This window comes from Kogia breviceps, chromosome 1 (assembly GCF_026419965.1).
Source record: "Kogia breviceps isolate mKogBre1 chromosome 1, mKogBre1 haplotype 1, whole genome shotgun sequence".
Classification (NCBI taxonomy): Eukaryota; Metazoa; Chordata; class Mammalia; order Artiodactyla; family Physeteridae; genus Kogia; species Kogia breviceps.
Window position 1 is genome coordinate 89,389,931 of NC_081310.1, and position 14,693 is coordinate 89,404,623.

At 41.3% G+C, this 14,693-nt stretch overlaps 1 protein-coding gene and 1 pseudogene across 1 annotated transcript in view; both read right to left on the reverse strand.

The window, feature by feature from the left end:
- Positions 1 to 14,693, reverse strand: part of LOC131764265 (C-reactive protein-like) — a 60,832-nt gene that overhangs the window by 7,861 nt on the left and 38,278 nt on the right. The window lies entirely within an intron of this gene.
- On the reverse strand, positions 9,282 to 10,137 carry LOC131759353 (C-reactive protein-like; annotated as a pseudogene).

Genomic DNA, 14,693 nt, shown 5'->3' on the forward strand with positions numbered 1-14,693 from the left:
TTAGGCCACAAACATGTATTCTCTCACTATGTATAGAGAGATTGGATTTAGAAGCCACAGACTGCCCTCTTTCCCAGATCACAACCCCTCCCCCACTCTGACTATTTTCCCTAACTTGGCTTTGCATAGGTAACCCTGATACAAGAGCCCAGCGCCCACCTGAAGCAGTGCCTACCTGTCTGGGAAAAAGCACTAGGGAGGCTAATGATGACCAGGAAACACAGTGACAGCTTCTCCATGTTCCCTCCTTGCAGTCACTGTGCCCAGAACCTAGGATATTCTCCTGGAAAGAGTAGCAACGGCTGGGCTATCCGGAGCTTGGACGCCTGAAATCCCTCTGACTCAGGTCTGCTCTACTTTGACCTTATAAGTGCAATAGTCAGATTGTCTCAGCTGATGGTTAAATGCTTTTCCAAAATCGCTCCTTGGAGCCATAAATCAAAGCTCTAAGAGCAAACAAACCAAGACAAATCACAAAACAAGAGATCAATATGGATTATTTATTAGAGACTCCATGGTGCCTACTGGTGCTCCAACAGCTCTGTGTGGCAGTGCTTTGTGAATTAAAACAGTCACACCTTGTGAATCCATTCCGGAGAAATGCTGTTAAAAGTTTGGGGGTGGAGGAGACATTTTACTCACAAAGGCAACCATAACACCACTTAGGATAGTGAAAAATTAGAAAACTGGGGCATGTTTAAGGAAACTGGATACATCTACATCACTAAATAGAATGGATAGTCCTTTTAAGTATTGGTTGGTTGTGAATTTTATGCTACAACATGTAAAAATGCTTATAATAGTATAATATGGGAAAAAATAGCATAAATTTGTTTATACACTATTTTTTAAATGAAGTAACTCGTTTAGAAAAAAATCTATTAGGGATAACCCCAAAAAAGTAAGTGTCCTTATCACAGTAATGAAATTATTGTATGAAGGATATTTTTCTCTTATTAACAACATTTCCATAATGTAGTTATATTGCTTATAAAATAAAGTGTGTGTGTGTGTGTGTGTGTGTGTGTGTGTGTGATTAAGATGCAAGGAAAGAGAGAATAGAATAAAGATAAGTAGTCCTTGAAGCTCCAAAAGCTACTGTTTCGTTTTATGAATAGGACACCCAGTCTGTGGCTACTTGGCTTTAATCCCAAAACATTATAATTTCATGTAAAAAGAATGTTGAGCTTATTCATCATGAGTTTTCCCATTGACATTCAATGAGAAATTGATAATAGACATTATTTGTTATTTGACTGGGAGAACTAACTGACATGTGGATAGCACATTCTAAACACACAAGAGAAAAGAACTATTGCAAATGATAGTCTTGATAAATTTCTGGAAAGGTTTGTTTTCTAATGGTGTATAGTTAAATTTTCTTTTAAATTACCCTTTCCCAAACTCTTTGCGTCTTATTTTTTCAAAGATAAGACTGACTTAAAGTAATTGCTGCAAAAATTTTTCTCTTCTTACTGTAACCATTTGCCCACTTAAAGATATATGCATAATTTGAAGAGAACAAAACATATATAATAGGTAAAAATTGGGACAAAGAAGGAAGGTGTTTTCCCAGTACCCAAACTGCCTTCTCATTAGCATTGGGCTCCCCAGGTAAGTCAAAAGAAGGCACCTACAAGTATGATGGGTGGACTCTTTGGAAATGTTATTGATTTCAAGGAGCCCATCACATTATCAGATCTATGTCCATAATGGATATTCTGAACATGGCTTAAAATTGAAAAAGAGAGAGAGGCAGAGAGACATAGAAATAGGGAGAGTGAGAGCTAAAGCAATGAAAGAGAAGAGAGAGAAAAAGGAAGAGAGAATTTGAAAAACCTTCCAGATGAACCGTTTCACAAGCCACCCCTGGTTCCAGTAATCTGCCAAGACAGCACTGTAACCACTCATGCCATATGACAGAGCCTTGGGTGAACTTTACCAGAAGAGAGGTGTAATAGATCAGTTTGCCATGTGATGTCTTCCCTGCTCACATATGTTTGTTTGGGAGGCTTCTCCTCTCTTCCTTTTACAGTTCATGATGTCCCTGTAAAAATACTTAAATATTTCAGCTTTTACTAGACATCTTGGCACTTTGGTTTCTCCCTGATTTAAAGCCCCAGTAGGTCAGAAAAACATTTCAATTGTAGAGACCCCAAATCTCTACTGGGAATAAAGAAAAACATTGCAAGACAATGTTTGTTATCTTGTTATCACAGTGCAGCTTTAATGAATAAATAAGAGCATGGTACATATAGAGCTATCATTTTATTTAATCCTCGAGTACCTACAACTCTAGACTCCAGTGCCTAAAGAGCAAGTTCGGTATGCTCTCACAGTTCAATCTGGAACCATTATAACATGGGGAAAAGAGGAAGCAACGGACATGTCTGTCAGAAACAACACAACCAGTCAGAGACAACAGTAGTCTTTTCAAAGCTATTACTCAGCCTAGGACAGTGGTTCTCCAGCCCCCACTGTTGGAGACTCGGCTGCACATTGTAATCAACTAAGGAGCTTTAAAAATACTGATGCCCATATACCCAGACAAAGCAATAATTCAAAAAGATATGTGCACCCCTATATTCATAGCAGCACTATTCACAGAAGCCAAAACATGGAAACAACCAAAATGTCCATCAACAGATGAATGGATGAAGAAGATGTGGTACGTATATACAATGGAATATTACCCAGCCATAAAAAAGAATGAAATAATGCCATTTGCAGCAACATGGATGCAACTAGAGATTATCATTCTAAGTGAAGTAAGTCAGAAAGAGAAAGAAAAATACCATATGATATCACTTATATGTGGAATCTAAAATATGCCACAAATGAACCTATCTACAAAACAGAAACAGACTCAGACACAGAGAACACACTTGTGGTTGCCAAAGGAGAGGGAAGGACTGGAGGTTTGGGATTAGCAGATGTAAACTATTATATATAGGATGAATAAAGAACAAGGTCCTTCTGTATAGCACAGGGAACTATATTCAATATTCTATGATAAACCATAATGGAAAATAATAATTTAAAAAAAGAATGTCTCTATGTGTGTAACTGAGTCACTTCGCTGTACAGGAGAGATTTGCACAACATTGTAAATCAACTACACTGCAATTTTAAAAAAATAAAATAAAATAAAATAAATACTGATGCCTGGATCTCACCAGCAGAGAATCTGCTGTAATAATCTGGGGTGTGACCTGGAAAACTGGATTTTTAAAAGCTCCCCAAGTGATTGTAATACTAGCATCTAAATTTGAGAATCATTGTCCTAAAGAATTTCTCATATGATTCTGTACCCTTGATGAATGCTTCCTAGAATATGAAATGATGTCTAAGGGCACACCTAACAGTGGAAAAGGTAGGGGTTTCCAAGTCAAAGAACTTCGATAGTGTGTCAAGGGCATAGTTTGCCTAATGTTATGTTGATGCCAAAGCTGAACAGGATTTTTATGTGCAATCCATTCTCCCAAACATAAAATAACAAAATGAAAAGTTGGGAAATTTCCAGTGCCCCAAAAAACGTAGTTTACATGCTGGATATATGACATCCTGAAATGGTTTCTCCATGAGAAAACATGCATGCATCCCCATCCCCTCCCTACTCCACTAGGGGTGTAAGTAGAGCGTATGAGCTTTTACTGCCTGCAGCAGTAGAAAACAGTGGTTAGAAGCATGGGGCTCTGTAGTCAGACTGCCTAGGTTCAATCCCAACTCTGGGCAAGTTAATTAACCTCTCTGGACCTCAGTTTCCTCATCTGTAAAATGAGGACTATAAAATAGTACTTGCTTCATAGGTTGTCATTAAACAAATAAATATACCTAAAGGACTTTAGAGCAGTGCATGGAATGCTGTAAGAGCTCAGTATGTGTAAGGTGTTTTTAAGACTGTCTGTGATCTGCCCTGTGTGCTTAAGCAATTACCATCCTGGGAGTGGTGGTGGAAACTTACAAGATTACTTATCTGTGTGTATTAAAGGACACGGGTAGAGGGATGAATCTGAATGAGTCTTCAGATAATGCAAGGGGATAGATAACCTGACTCAAGATGTGCTAGATCCTTCTTTATAGATCACCACCTGCCTTCAAGCTTTTTGGGAGCCAGGCATGTCTTCCAGATAAGACATCTGAGCTGCCAGGAAGACACTAAAGTGATGGTTCTAAAAACATATTGGGCAAAAGAGCTTGTGAATTGCAGATTCCTGGGCTCTATATCCAGAGACTCTAATCTGGTAGGTCTGAGGTCAATGAATCTACAATAAACACCTTAGGTGATGATGATGCTTGTATTAAGCAGCCCACAATTTAAGAATCACTGGACCATGCAATCTAGGAAATTTGAGCTAGGAATCTGCATTTTCTGAAGAAGAAGGCTAGCAAGGTCACTTAATCCACTTTGTGTTACAGGAGAAATGAAAAGATGCATAGATAAGATGGAGGCAGAGAACAGCAAGGAAGGCATACAGGCAAGTTTTGCCAATCCACCTGAGACTAGAGGTTGGTTATCTTAGGATAAAGTTATTTAGAAATCAACACAGCACTTCTCTTCTTTCCCTGGGAGTCTAAGGATCAGAAATCTATGCTTTTGAAACCTCATTTGCGTTTTCTTTTTTTTTCTTTTTGGCCACATGGCTCGCAGGATCTTAGTTCCCCAACCAGGAATTGAACACAGGTCAACCACCAGGAAATTCCCTGGGTTTTTTTTTTTTTTTTTTTTTTGTGGGTATGCGGGCCTCTCACTGTTGTGGCCTCTCCCGTTGTGGAGCACAGGCTCGGGACGCGCAGGCTCAGCGGCCATGGCTCACGGGCCCAGTCGCTCCGCGGCATGTGGGATCTTCCCGGACCGGGGCACGAACCCGTGTCCCCTGCATCGACAGGCGGACTCACAACCACTGCGCCACAGGGAAGTCCTCCCTGGGTATTTTTATTGTTGGTGTTGTCGTTTTAATGATCTGGAGTACTTTGCTTTTTTTTTTTTTTTTTTTTTTTCTTGGTCAATCCTTGCTTCCGTGGAGATCAAACTTAGTGATAGTGAAAAACATAGGGAAAAAAAAATCACAGACTTACCATCCTACCTAATTTGTCAACTGGTACTCCAAATCCATTTCCATCAGGTTCAGTCCCATTTCTAAGGAGGCTTGTAGTCGTTCCTCCAGGCTCTGGATGGACCACAAGGAAGGGTCCTCAACCCTCATCTGGCTGGAGACCATGCAAGGCTTATCATTATGCCCAATGATCCAATATTTCTCCCCAACACAGGGAGATTTTAGGTGCCTGATCTGCACATCACCATGTTGCATCCTTTGCTAAGGTGCTCACACTTGGGTCACTTCAGGCCTGGACCTGAAGGCCTGGCTCATATTCTTATACCAGCATGGCTATTTTCAGTCTTCAGAGGAAAGTGTCCTATCAGGTAGCAGCCTCCAGCATCTGCCTATGGTTTTACATTTATAATCTCTGACATATGCAATTGGTCTACCCACAATGTTTGGCTGTAAATGTACTAAAATATCTCTTCATGCTACTGCCCTTGTCACACCTAAGCTTCATTTCATTGATAGAAGTGTATAAATCCATTCTCCTACCCCCTTTAAAGGAAAGAAATGTTTATTGTCTACTGTGCATGTGGCCTCCATATAGTTTATTTTTCTCAAGGAAGGCCTATACAGTAGTTTTTATTGTAGGTTTTATATATCATTTGGTCCTCTTTTTTTTAATGTCAAGTTGAATTTAGGCTTTATAGCTTTTTTTTTTTAATTCATTTTTTGGCCACGTTGGGTCTTTGTTGCTGTGCACAGGCTTTCTCTAGTTGCAGAGAGTGGGGGCTACTCTTCGTTGCAGTGCGCAGGCTCTAGGTGCACAGGCTTCAGTTGTTGTGGTGCATGGGCTTCAGTAGTTGTGGCTGACGGGCTCTAGAGCACAGGCTCAGTAGTTGTGGTGCACAGGCTCTGCGGCATGGGGGATCTTCCCGGACCAGGGCTCGAATCCATGTCCCCTGCACTGGTAGGTGGATTCTTAACCACTGCACCACCAGGGAAGTTCCTCTGTCTTTTTAACTTGAGACTTAATACCTGATTTTACTTCTGGACAAACTGGATGCATGATCCCTGCTATAAAGGAAAACCAGTGCTAATGACATGGCTTCATTAACATCAGCTAGAAGTGGCCTTCCTGGATAATTGATCTTACTCTCCATTTACTGTGACAAAGAATTGCTTAGAACTAACTCAACTAAACCAAAATCATCCTCTTCAGTAGATGTCATCTAATATTTAATTGGATTATGTCAAACGACTCTGTATAGTACAACAATACACCAGTTACCTTGAGATTTATTCTCTAACAATATTACAATGAAGTATTTACCAGTAAGCTAAATTTCTTAAACATTCTAGGAATGCTTTATTGAGATATTTTTAATGTTCACCAAATGCAAATACCAGCTTTAAAAATTTTTCTGGCTAAAACTATCAGGGCTGGAGGTTGTCCACAATTACTGGTAAGGTACCAGTAATTGAATTCTGAGAAAAATATTAGCTCAGCCCACACCCCTGGGGAGTTGGGATGGCCTTCTATAATTAAGACATATCTCCTGACTGGATTCTTTAACTAGAAAAAATGTGTCAACCCTTCCTTCTGCTTAGCTGAATGTCAGGGTGTGTGGATCTGCCCTAATTAGACAACAGAGAACATCTGCATTCACATATTTGCCCAAGAATGTATCCTTAACTTCTATGCTTCTAAATGGTTATGAAAAGTCAATTGGGGAATCAATATTCATAATACAATATTCATAAACTTATCCTCCTAATATTCTGAACTTAATTTTTGGCAAATCAGACTCTTCACTTGCTGTCAACCCAGACCACTTCCACCAAATTGTATTTCGGTGGTATATAATGAACCTATATTTGGGGATATCATACAAAACAGCCTAATAATAATAATAGCAAATAACCGTTTTGAGAGCTTACTATGTGCCGGCACTACCTTAAGTGCTCTATATGCATGCTCTTACTTGATCCGTTCAACAACTCTTTGAACTAATTACTATTATTTCTCCCCACTTTATAGATGAGATAACTGAGACATATAGAGGGTTATGTTACCTAAAGTCCCATAGCCAGTAGGTTGTAAAGCCAGGACTTAAACCTAGGCAGGCTGATTCCAGAACCTCTATGCTTAACTAGTCTACTATATGCCTTCCCTAAAGTAACTGCTTGATATATAATCACAGGGAGCCCCATTCTTCATAGTTGGATGTGACCTCTGTGGAATAACTTCAACAGCTCACTTAGTACTGAAAGGCAAAGATGAAGGACACCTCTGGAAGGAACCAGCAGCCATCATCCTTGAGAGGTCCTTTTCTACCAGGGACCCAAGCAGCCAGGAAAAGTGCATTCCAGACATTGAACCTAAAAGCAGATTCTTGGATCTCAATGATTTTTAGTTTCTGTTCCTCAAATTGGAGTAATGATAGAGTGAGAATATTTTTAATTGAAGTGTAGTTGCAGTACAATATTATATGTTACAGGTGTATGATATAGTGACTCACAATGTTTAAAGGTTATACTCCATTTATAGTTATTATAAAATATTGGCTATATTCCCCGTGTTGTACAGTATATCTTTGTAGCTTATTTTGTATATAATAGTTTGTATCTCTTACTCTATTGAGTGAGAGGTTTTTTTTTTGTTTTTTTTGTTTTTTGCGGTACGCGGGCCTCTCACTGTTGTGGCCTCTCCCGTTGCGGAGCACAGGCTCCGGACGCGCAGGCTCAGTGGCCATGGCTCACGGGCCCAGCCGCTCCGCGGCATGTGGGATCTTCCCAGACCGGGGCACGAACCCGCGTCCCCTGCATCGGCAGGCGGACTCTCAACCACTGCGCCACCAGGGAAGCCCCCGAGTGAGACTTTTAAAACCCCGTAACTGACCACACATGAATTACCAGCTATCACAAAAGAGGGGCTGTACTCGTCAGAGAGAATCTCTATAGGAGGTTAGAGGATCATAGGTATGTTATTGCAGAAGAGGTAATGGTCATTCTGAACTCACAGGAACTTGGTTTCAGAGGATCTTTAGAAAAGTTAGTCTCCACTTCAAATGCAAACATCAGACAACAGCTCAGACTCGCTAATATAAATAGAGGCTTTATTGGTTCGTGAACTTGGGAAGTCCAGGTATAGATCTGGTTCCAGTCAAGGCTGATTCAGAAATTCAAACAGTGCAGTCAAGGGTCCATTGCTCTGCCAATCCCTCAGCTCTGCTGGTCCCAGTTTCGCTTCTTTCCTCATAGTATTTCTCCATGTGGTAAACAAGATGGCTGCTGGCAGTCTCAGGTTAATATACTCTCAGCTTGGAATTCCAGCAGAAAGGAGATGTTTCACTCCCAAAGTTCATAAATCAGTCTTTGGGAAGATTATAATTGGTCTTGCTAGGAACATGTAACCATTCCCCACAATCTCCAAACAGGGTTGAGCTACTCTGATAGGATAGCCTTGGTCACACCCACTCTGTGGCCTGGGTATGTTGTGGAAACAGGTGGGGATTCACAGTCCCATGTGGTTCATGTGGAGTTTGAGATTTTCCCAAAAGAACTACAAAATTAAGAAATCATTGCAAAAAACTGGTTATATAAGCCCTTGGCAATAATAATTAAAGTAACTCTATCTAGATGCCCCATTTTGTCTATGAAAAAAGATAGGTCTTCTTTACTAGGGCCATTCTGATTTTCCTTCCAGGGTACTTTGAGAAAGTGGAGGAACTGCACCACTAGGTTTCCCATTTCAGAAAACCTGGGCCAATGTCATAACTCTGAGACTGAAGAGCCCTGTGATTATGGGCAAGTCCTTCCTACTTTCTGGGGGGTCCTGAGTAGGAAATTAGATAGGAGACCAGCACTCCCTTCTCAGCTCAGAGGAAGACTCGCCTTGTGACTTTTTAAAAAAAATCACTTCTCCTTTCTGGGTCCTGATGTTCTCATCTGAGTGAGGGTAAGGGATTATCTCTAAGATCTTTTCAACTTAAAAAAAAATAGCAAAACACAAAGCACCTGCAATCCTGATCCTGCTAGACAAAGTTTCCCAATGTAACTCACAATCTGCCTAGCCAGACACTTCAATTCCATCTCTGGTGTTGAGGAAGGTAGAGCAGGGAAGCAAAAGCCTGTGTTCACAGGGCAAGCCTGCAGTATGTGTATGGGGGTGGGGAAGGTCCAGAACCACAAGGTGTAATTGCCAGAAAGCACCTCCAGGGCCACGGCATGGCCTCAGGGCCACAGCTGAGGCTTGATGAACACCTCACCATGTGCTTCATACTTCAGCGGCTGCCAGTCCAGGACGTTAGGAGTGAAGGTCTCACCAACATAAACAGTGCTAATCTCATCTGGAGACAGCACAAAGTCTCACATGTTCACATCTCCAATGTCTCACACTGAACACTGGTTTTTATAATAGTCCCCAGCAATGCATCCTGCTCCTGACCCAGGATGATGCTTGCCTCTGTCCCCAGAGAGGCTCCCTTCTCCAGACTCTTCCTCACCATGGGCTTCCCATCCACCCAGAACTCTGCAATCCCAGAGACGGACTCCCAGCTGGCACAGTTGTGTGTTGGAGCTTGGGTGTTTACAGGACTCTTGAATAATACTTCAGTCTCATGCACTGCAAGAGTATAGCCTCTACACTTAGAGCAAAATATGAGGATCTCATTAGGTTCTTTCTTGGTGGCATAAGAGAAAACACTATAACCACGGGACACGGCCAGCTCTGAGTAGATATAGAGACACACGGTGAAGGCTTTGAGTGGTTTCCTTAACTGTGCTTTCAGGGATACGTAGGAATTATCTGACTCTTTGGGAAACACAAAGGCCTTCTTATAGAGATGAGAAGTTTCTCAGATCACAAAGATGTTATTCCCTCACATATAGAGTTTGGGATGAAGAAACTGATTGTTCCTCAGTTACACACACTCACATACACACGCACACTCATCCATGCTGGATGTTCCTCTGACTTCAGTTTGTATAATCTTAGGCCCCACCTGCATTGTTTAGATCAAATCCTTGGCATAGCCTGGAGTACCCCCTACTTCATCAAGATCAGGAAACACCACAACAGTTTCTCCATGGTCATTCTCTCTGCTGTCAGTGTTACTAGAATCTGGATTCACCCTCTTGGAGATGTCTTTGGTTGAAAGCTCAGGGACAAGAAGTCCTAGATTCTTTGCTCAAGACCTGCCCCATCCTGCCTGGATTTATATCCAAGGCAGTGGAGGAGTCTGTGCCACTCTGTGAATGATTTTCTAACACTGCCTCTTGCAGCAAATGCCAGGGTTCTGGGAAGAAGGGAAGTAAATAAGAACCAAGAAATTAATGTGGGTTATTTACCAATATTACAAGCTCCTGTGACTACTGAATTACCAACTCTTTGTGACAGGAAAAATGAAGAAGCTCCCCAAGAGTTCCACTTTGGCTATCTATCTTGAGAAAATAATGGGAAAATCTTAACTTAATAGAGAAGTAGCCATCTGAGTACACATGATAGCTGCATCTCCAGCACCTACCTCAGCCCAAGTCATGGGGTTTCATGCAGGAAAGCTGATAGCTTCTAGAGATGAACACCATTGCCAACTCTTGTCAGATGCCTCTAGTTTACAAATTGGGAAATGAGGAAAACAAACATACCATTCACTGAGCCAAAGACAAATATTTCTTAGCCAATTGAGTTTAATTATGAAGAAATCTCTGGCCCAGTGAAACATGTGCCTGATCACAAACATACCGTATGCCAGAGTTTCTTCATATTTTCTGAAAATGTCAAGGTTTAGGGAAGAGTCAGGATGATCTGACCCTACTATTTCCTTTATTCCCCAAATTCAGGTAGTCTCTCCATCTCCATGATGCCTGGCAATCTTACTATAGTTCTCCACTTAGCTCATTCTTCAAGATGGCTCCTCCTCTCTCCTCAAATCTACAAAATCCTATCCATTCTAATACTCAGTATTCACAGCCCTTTATTGAGGAAGCAGAAGCAAGCATATAAAACTACCATCTCTCTCTTTTTTTTTGGCTGCATTTGGTCTTGGTTGTGGTACACGGGATCTTCATTGTGGCATGCGGGATCCTCTGCTGCGGTGTGTGGGCTCCTCGTTGCGGCACACAGGCCTCTAATTGTGGCATGTGGGCTTCTCTCTAGCTGTGGCCTGCAGGCTCCAGAGCACATGGGATCTGTAGTTGCAGCACACGGGCTTAGTTGCCCCGTGGCATGTGGGATCTTAGTTCCCCAACGAGGGATCAAACCTGCGCACCCTGCATTGGAAGGTGGATTCTTAACCACTGGACTGCCAGGGAAGTCCCTAAAAAAAACTACCATATCTCTTGTAGCAGGGGCTTTTGGCAGCTCCACAATGTTCATTCTCCAGTTCTCATACAGTAAGAATAGCATTGTTGATTGGGCACATGGTCACCCAGCCAAATATTAAACTACCCAGCCTCCGCTGCAGTTAGGGGTGAGAATGTGATTACATTCTGGCCAGTGAGATATGAACAGAAGTAATAGGGACAATTTCCAGGTTTCCCCCTTTAAAGATAAGACATGCACTCTTCCCTTCCACTTCCCCCCTTCCCTTTGCCTAGTATTCAGATGTGATAGCAGGAACTAGAGTATCACTTTTAGACCACCATGGGTAAGATGTACGTTTGAGGTTGCCAGATAGATGGAGCCTGGATAATTGACTATGAAACCACTTTATCAGCTCTGGACCACCTACCCAAACGTTTACTTAAAAGAGATATACTATCTTTTGTTAAATCACTATTAATGTAGTCTTCTTGTTATAAAAGCCTAACTGATACCCTTATACATCCTCCCACAGTCTTTCTGCTACAGTCTTTCTGCATCTTTACTTACATATTCTGCCTCCCTCCTATGACAAAGGATGAACTGTCCCTGTATATATCCAAGGCCAACTCTTGCACTTCTGCAAAGGATCCCATACCTTCTCAATCACTCAAGGAATTTTGCTTCTATAGATATTCTCTCTATCTGCTACATCATTAATTTCTTCATCTTTACTCAATCATTCCCCAAACCAAACAAACACGTTGTAATATATTTAATCTTTTACAGAAAAAAAAAAAGGAAGGAAGGAAGAGATTTACACATCCCAAGAATCCCAAGATTCCACATTCTCTTCAGCTACTGTCCATTTTTTTCTGCTCTCACTTACTGCAAAACTCCTGGAAAGGGTTATGTGTACTGACAATCTCTATTTTCCCATCTCCTGTTCTCTCCTCAGTCTGTGCAAACAAGACTTTGGCCTCCACCACTCCAGTGAAACGAACATAAAAACCTCTCTCTGGTCAAATTTAATAATTGATTTTTGGTTCAACTTCTTGGCAACAGCATTCAATACAGTTTGTAACTTCCTCTTGAATACTTGCACATCATTTTTTAAAAAGTGAAATAGTATTAAAGCCCTATACCCAAAAGAAGTGGTTCTCCCTTCCACCTCTGTCCATCCTTGATTCTCAAGTGAAGCTGAGAGATGGCAGAGCCTCCAAGGACATTATTTGAGTCATTGAATCAAGTCTCACCTGACACTAGTACCACCTCAGGTTTTCTAAAGTCTATTAGCCAATGAACACTCTTTTTAGTTTGTTTTTTGATACTTACATTTGAATGAATTTTGACAAATAGAAATACCTCCCTGATAATACCCTGAATCCAAGGTACTGTGTGTCCAAACTGGTTGTTACTTGCCCTGAAATGAAACATCCACTGGCATACCTGCCACCAGAATCCCACACCCCCACACACACTCCAGGGAAGCATGTTTTGTACAGAAGGGGCAGCTTTTAAGCTAAGCCACAAAAAGGGAAGTGAGAGTTTTATACTAAGAATAATGCAAGCAGTGGTCACCACAAACTTCATTTTCTACTGTTTCATTCACAAACTCCAGAAAGCTTGCTTGAACCTCTCTATTCATGACAGTCCATTTTAGTGAGTCAATGTCTTTTCAGCCCCCAAATTTTATTGGTTTGCAAGACAAAATTCTGAGATATCCTTATTCCACAGATTGTACCAATTCACTCTTTTGTTTACTCTTTAAAGTGCTTCATAAGTGTAGCTTCTGTACCTGGTGTTTCCTACTTCCTAATCACTATTAGTATTGCTGTTCTGCTTTACCAGCAAAATAATTCCAGTTGTATTTGTAAAGTATTATTGTCCCTCTCTGTTGCCACTATTTATAAAAACTTCTTAATGAAACAATCTATAGAAAATTTGGGCCTAAGCTCTATCAAAGTAAGTGAGAGGCTTTGGAGGCTTCTTGAACAAGGAAATAATAGTCAGACCTGTGTTTTGAAATTTTCCTTGGCAGCAAGATGAAGGATGTATTGGAGTTAGAAAGACTATAAATAGGGAGACCACTTAGTGGGTCTTAGTTCATTAGTTCACCAAGACACATGCTAGGAGCATTTACCAGGTATCAGGCACTAAGCCAGTTAACTAGAAAGTTGTTAAAATGGTTCTGGACCCAATTCCAATGTGACAGGGCAGGGTGTGTGTGTGTGTGTGTGTGTGTGTGTGTGTGAGAGAGAGAGAGAGAGAGAGAGAGAGAGAGAGAGTTCACACCACCAAACAATGCTCCAGCATCAGCTGGGTGTCTTACAATTCAATTCTGACACTATCTCCCTGGAGACAGTGTTAGATTCCACAGGTTAAGGGTTTAATCTTACAAGACTGCCTCCCCAACCTCCCTTTCAGATGTCAATTGCAAGCCCAGGTTGTCACCTGTGCTACTGACCTATTGGCTATAGATTGGAGGTTCCAACGACCTCCTCCTCCTTGGGTTCGATTAATTTGCTAGAGTGGCTCACAGAACTCAGGGAAACATTTTACTTACTAGATTACCCCTTAGTTATGAAAGGATATAACTCAGGAACATCCAGATGGAGGAAATGCATAGGTCAGCATATGGGGAAATGGTACAGAGCTTCTATGCCCTCTCTGAGAACACCACTCTCTCCACATCTCCACATGTTCACCAACCTGGAAGCTCTGAACACTGTCCTTTGGGGTATTTATGGAGGTTTCATTACATAGATATGATTGATTAAATCATTGGCCATTAGTGATTGAACTCAATCTCCAGTCCCTCTCTCCTTCCTGGAGGTGGAGGGTGGGACTGACAGTTCCAACCCGCTAATCATATGGCTGTTTCTCCTGGTAACCAGCCTCCATCCTTAGGTGTAGTCCAAAAGTCACTTCATTCACATAACAAAAGACTTTTGTCACTCTCCAGGGGTTTTAGGAGCTCTATGGCAGAAATAAGGACAAAGACCAAATACATACTTCTTACTACAAATCATAGTATCACAGTTATGCTAAAGATAATAGGGGTCAAAACTAGGGGGGAAGCATTAAGACTGCAGAGAAGGGGAGAGATTTGAGAAGCAGGTCAGCAGGAAAATTGACAGGAATGAAAAATTGATCAAATATGAAGCTATAGAGAGCAGTGTTCAAAGATATTTAGCTAATTCTCTTATGGCAAACACTCTGTGAATGAGGTCAAGGTGGCTTGATTGTTAGTACATGGACCAATTGGTTTCACTTACTCAGTGGTCAAACACTACAATTTTAACCTTGGTTAGGCATCTAAGAAAGATGATCCCAAGGTCAAG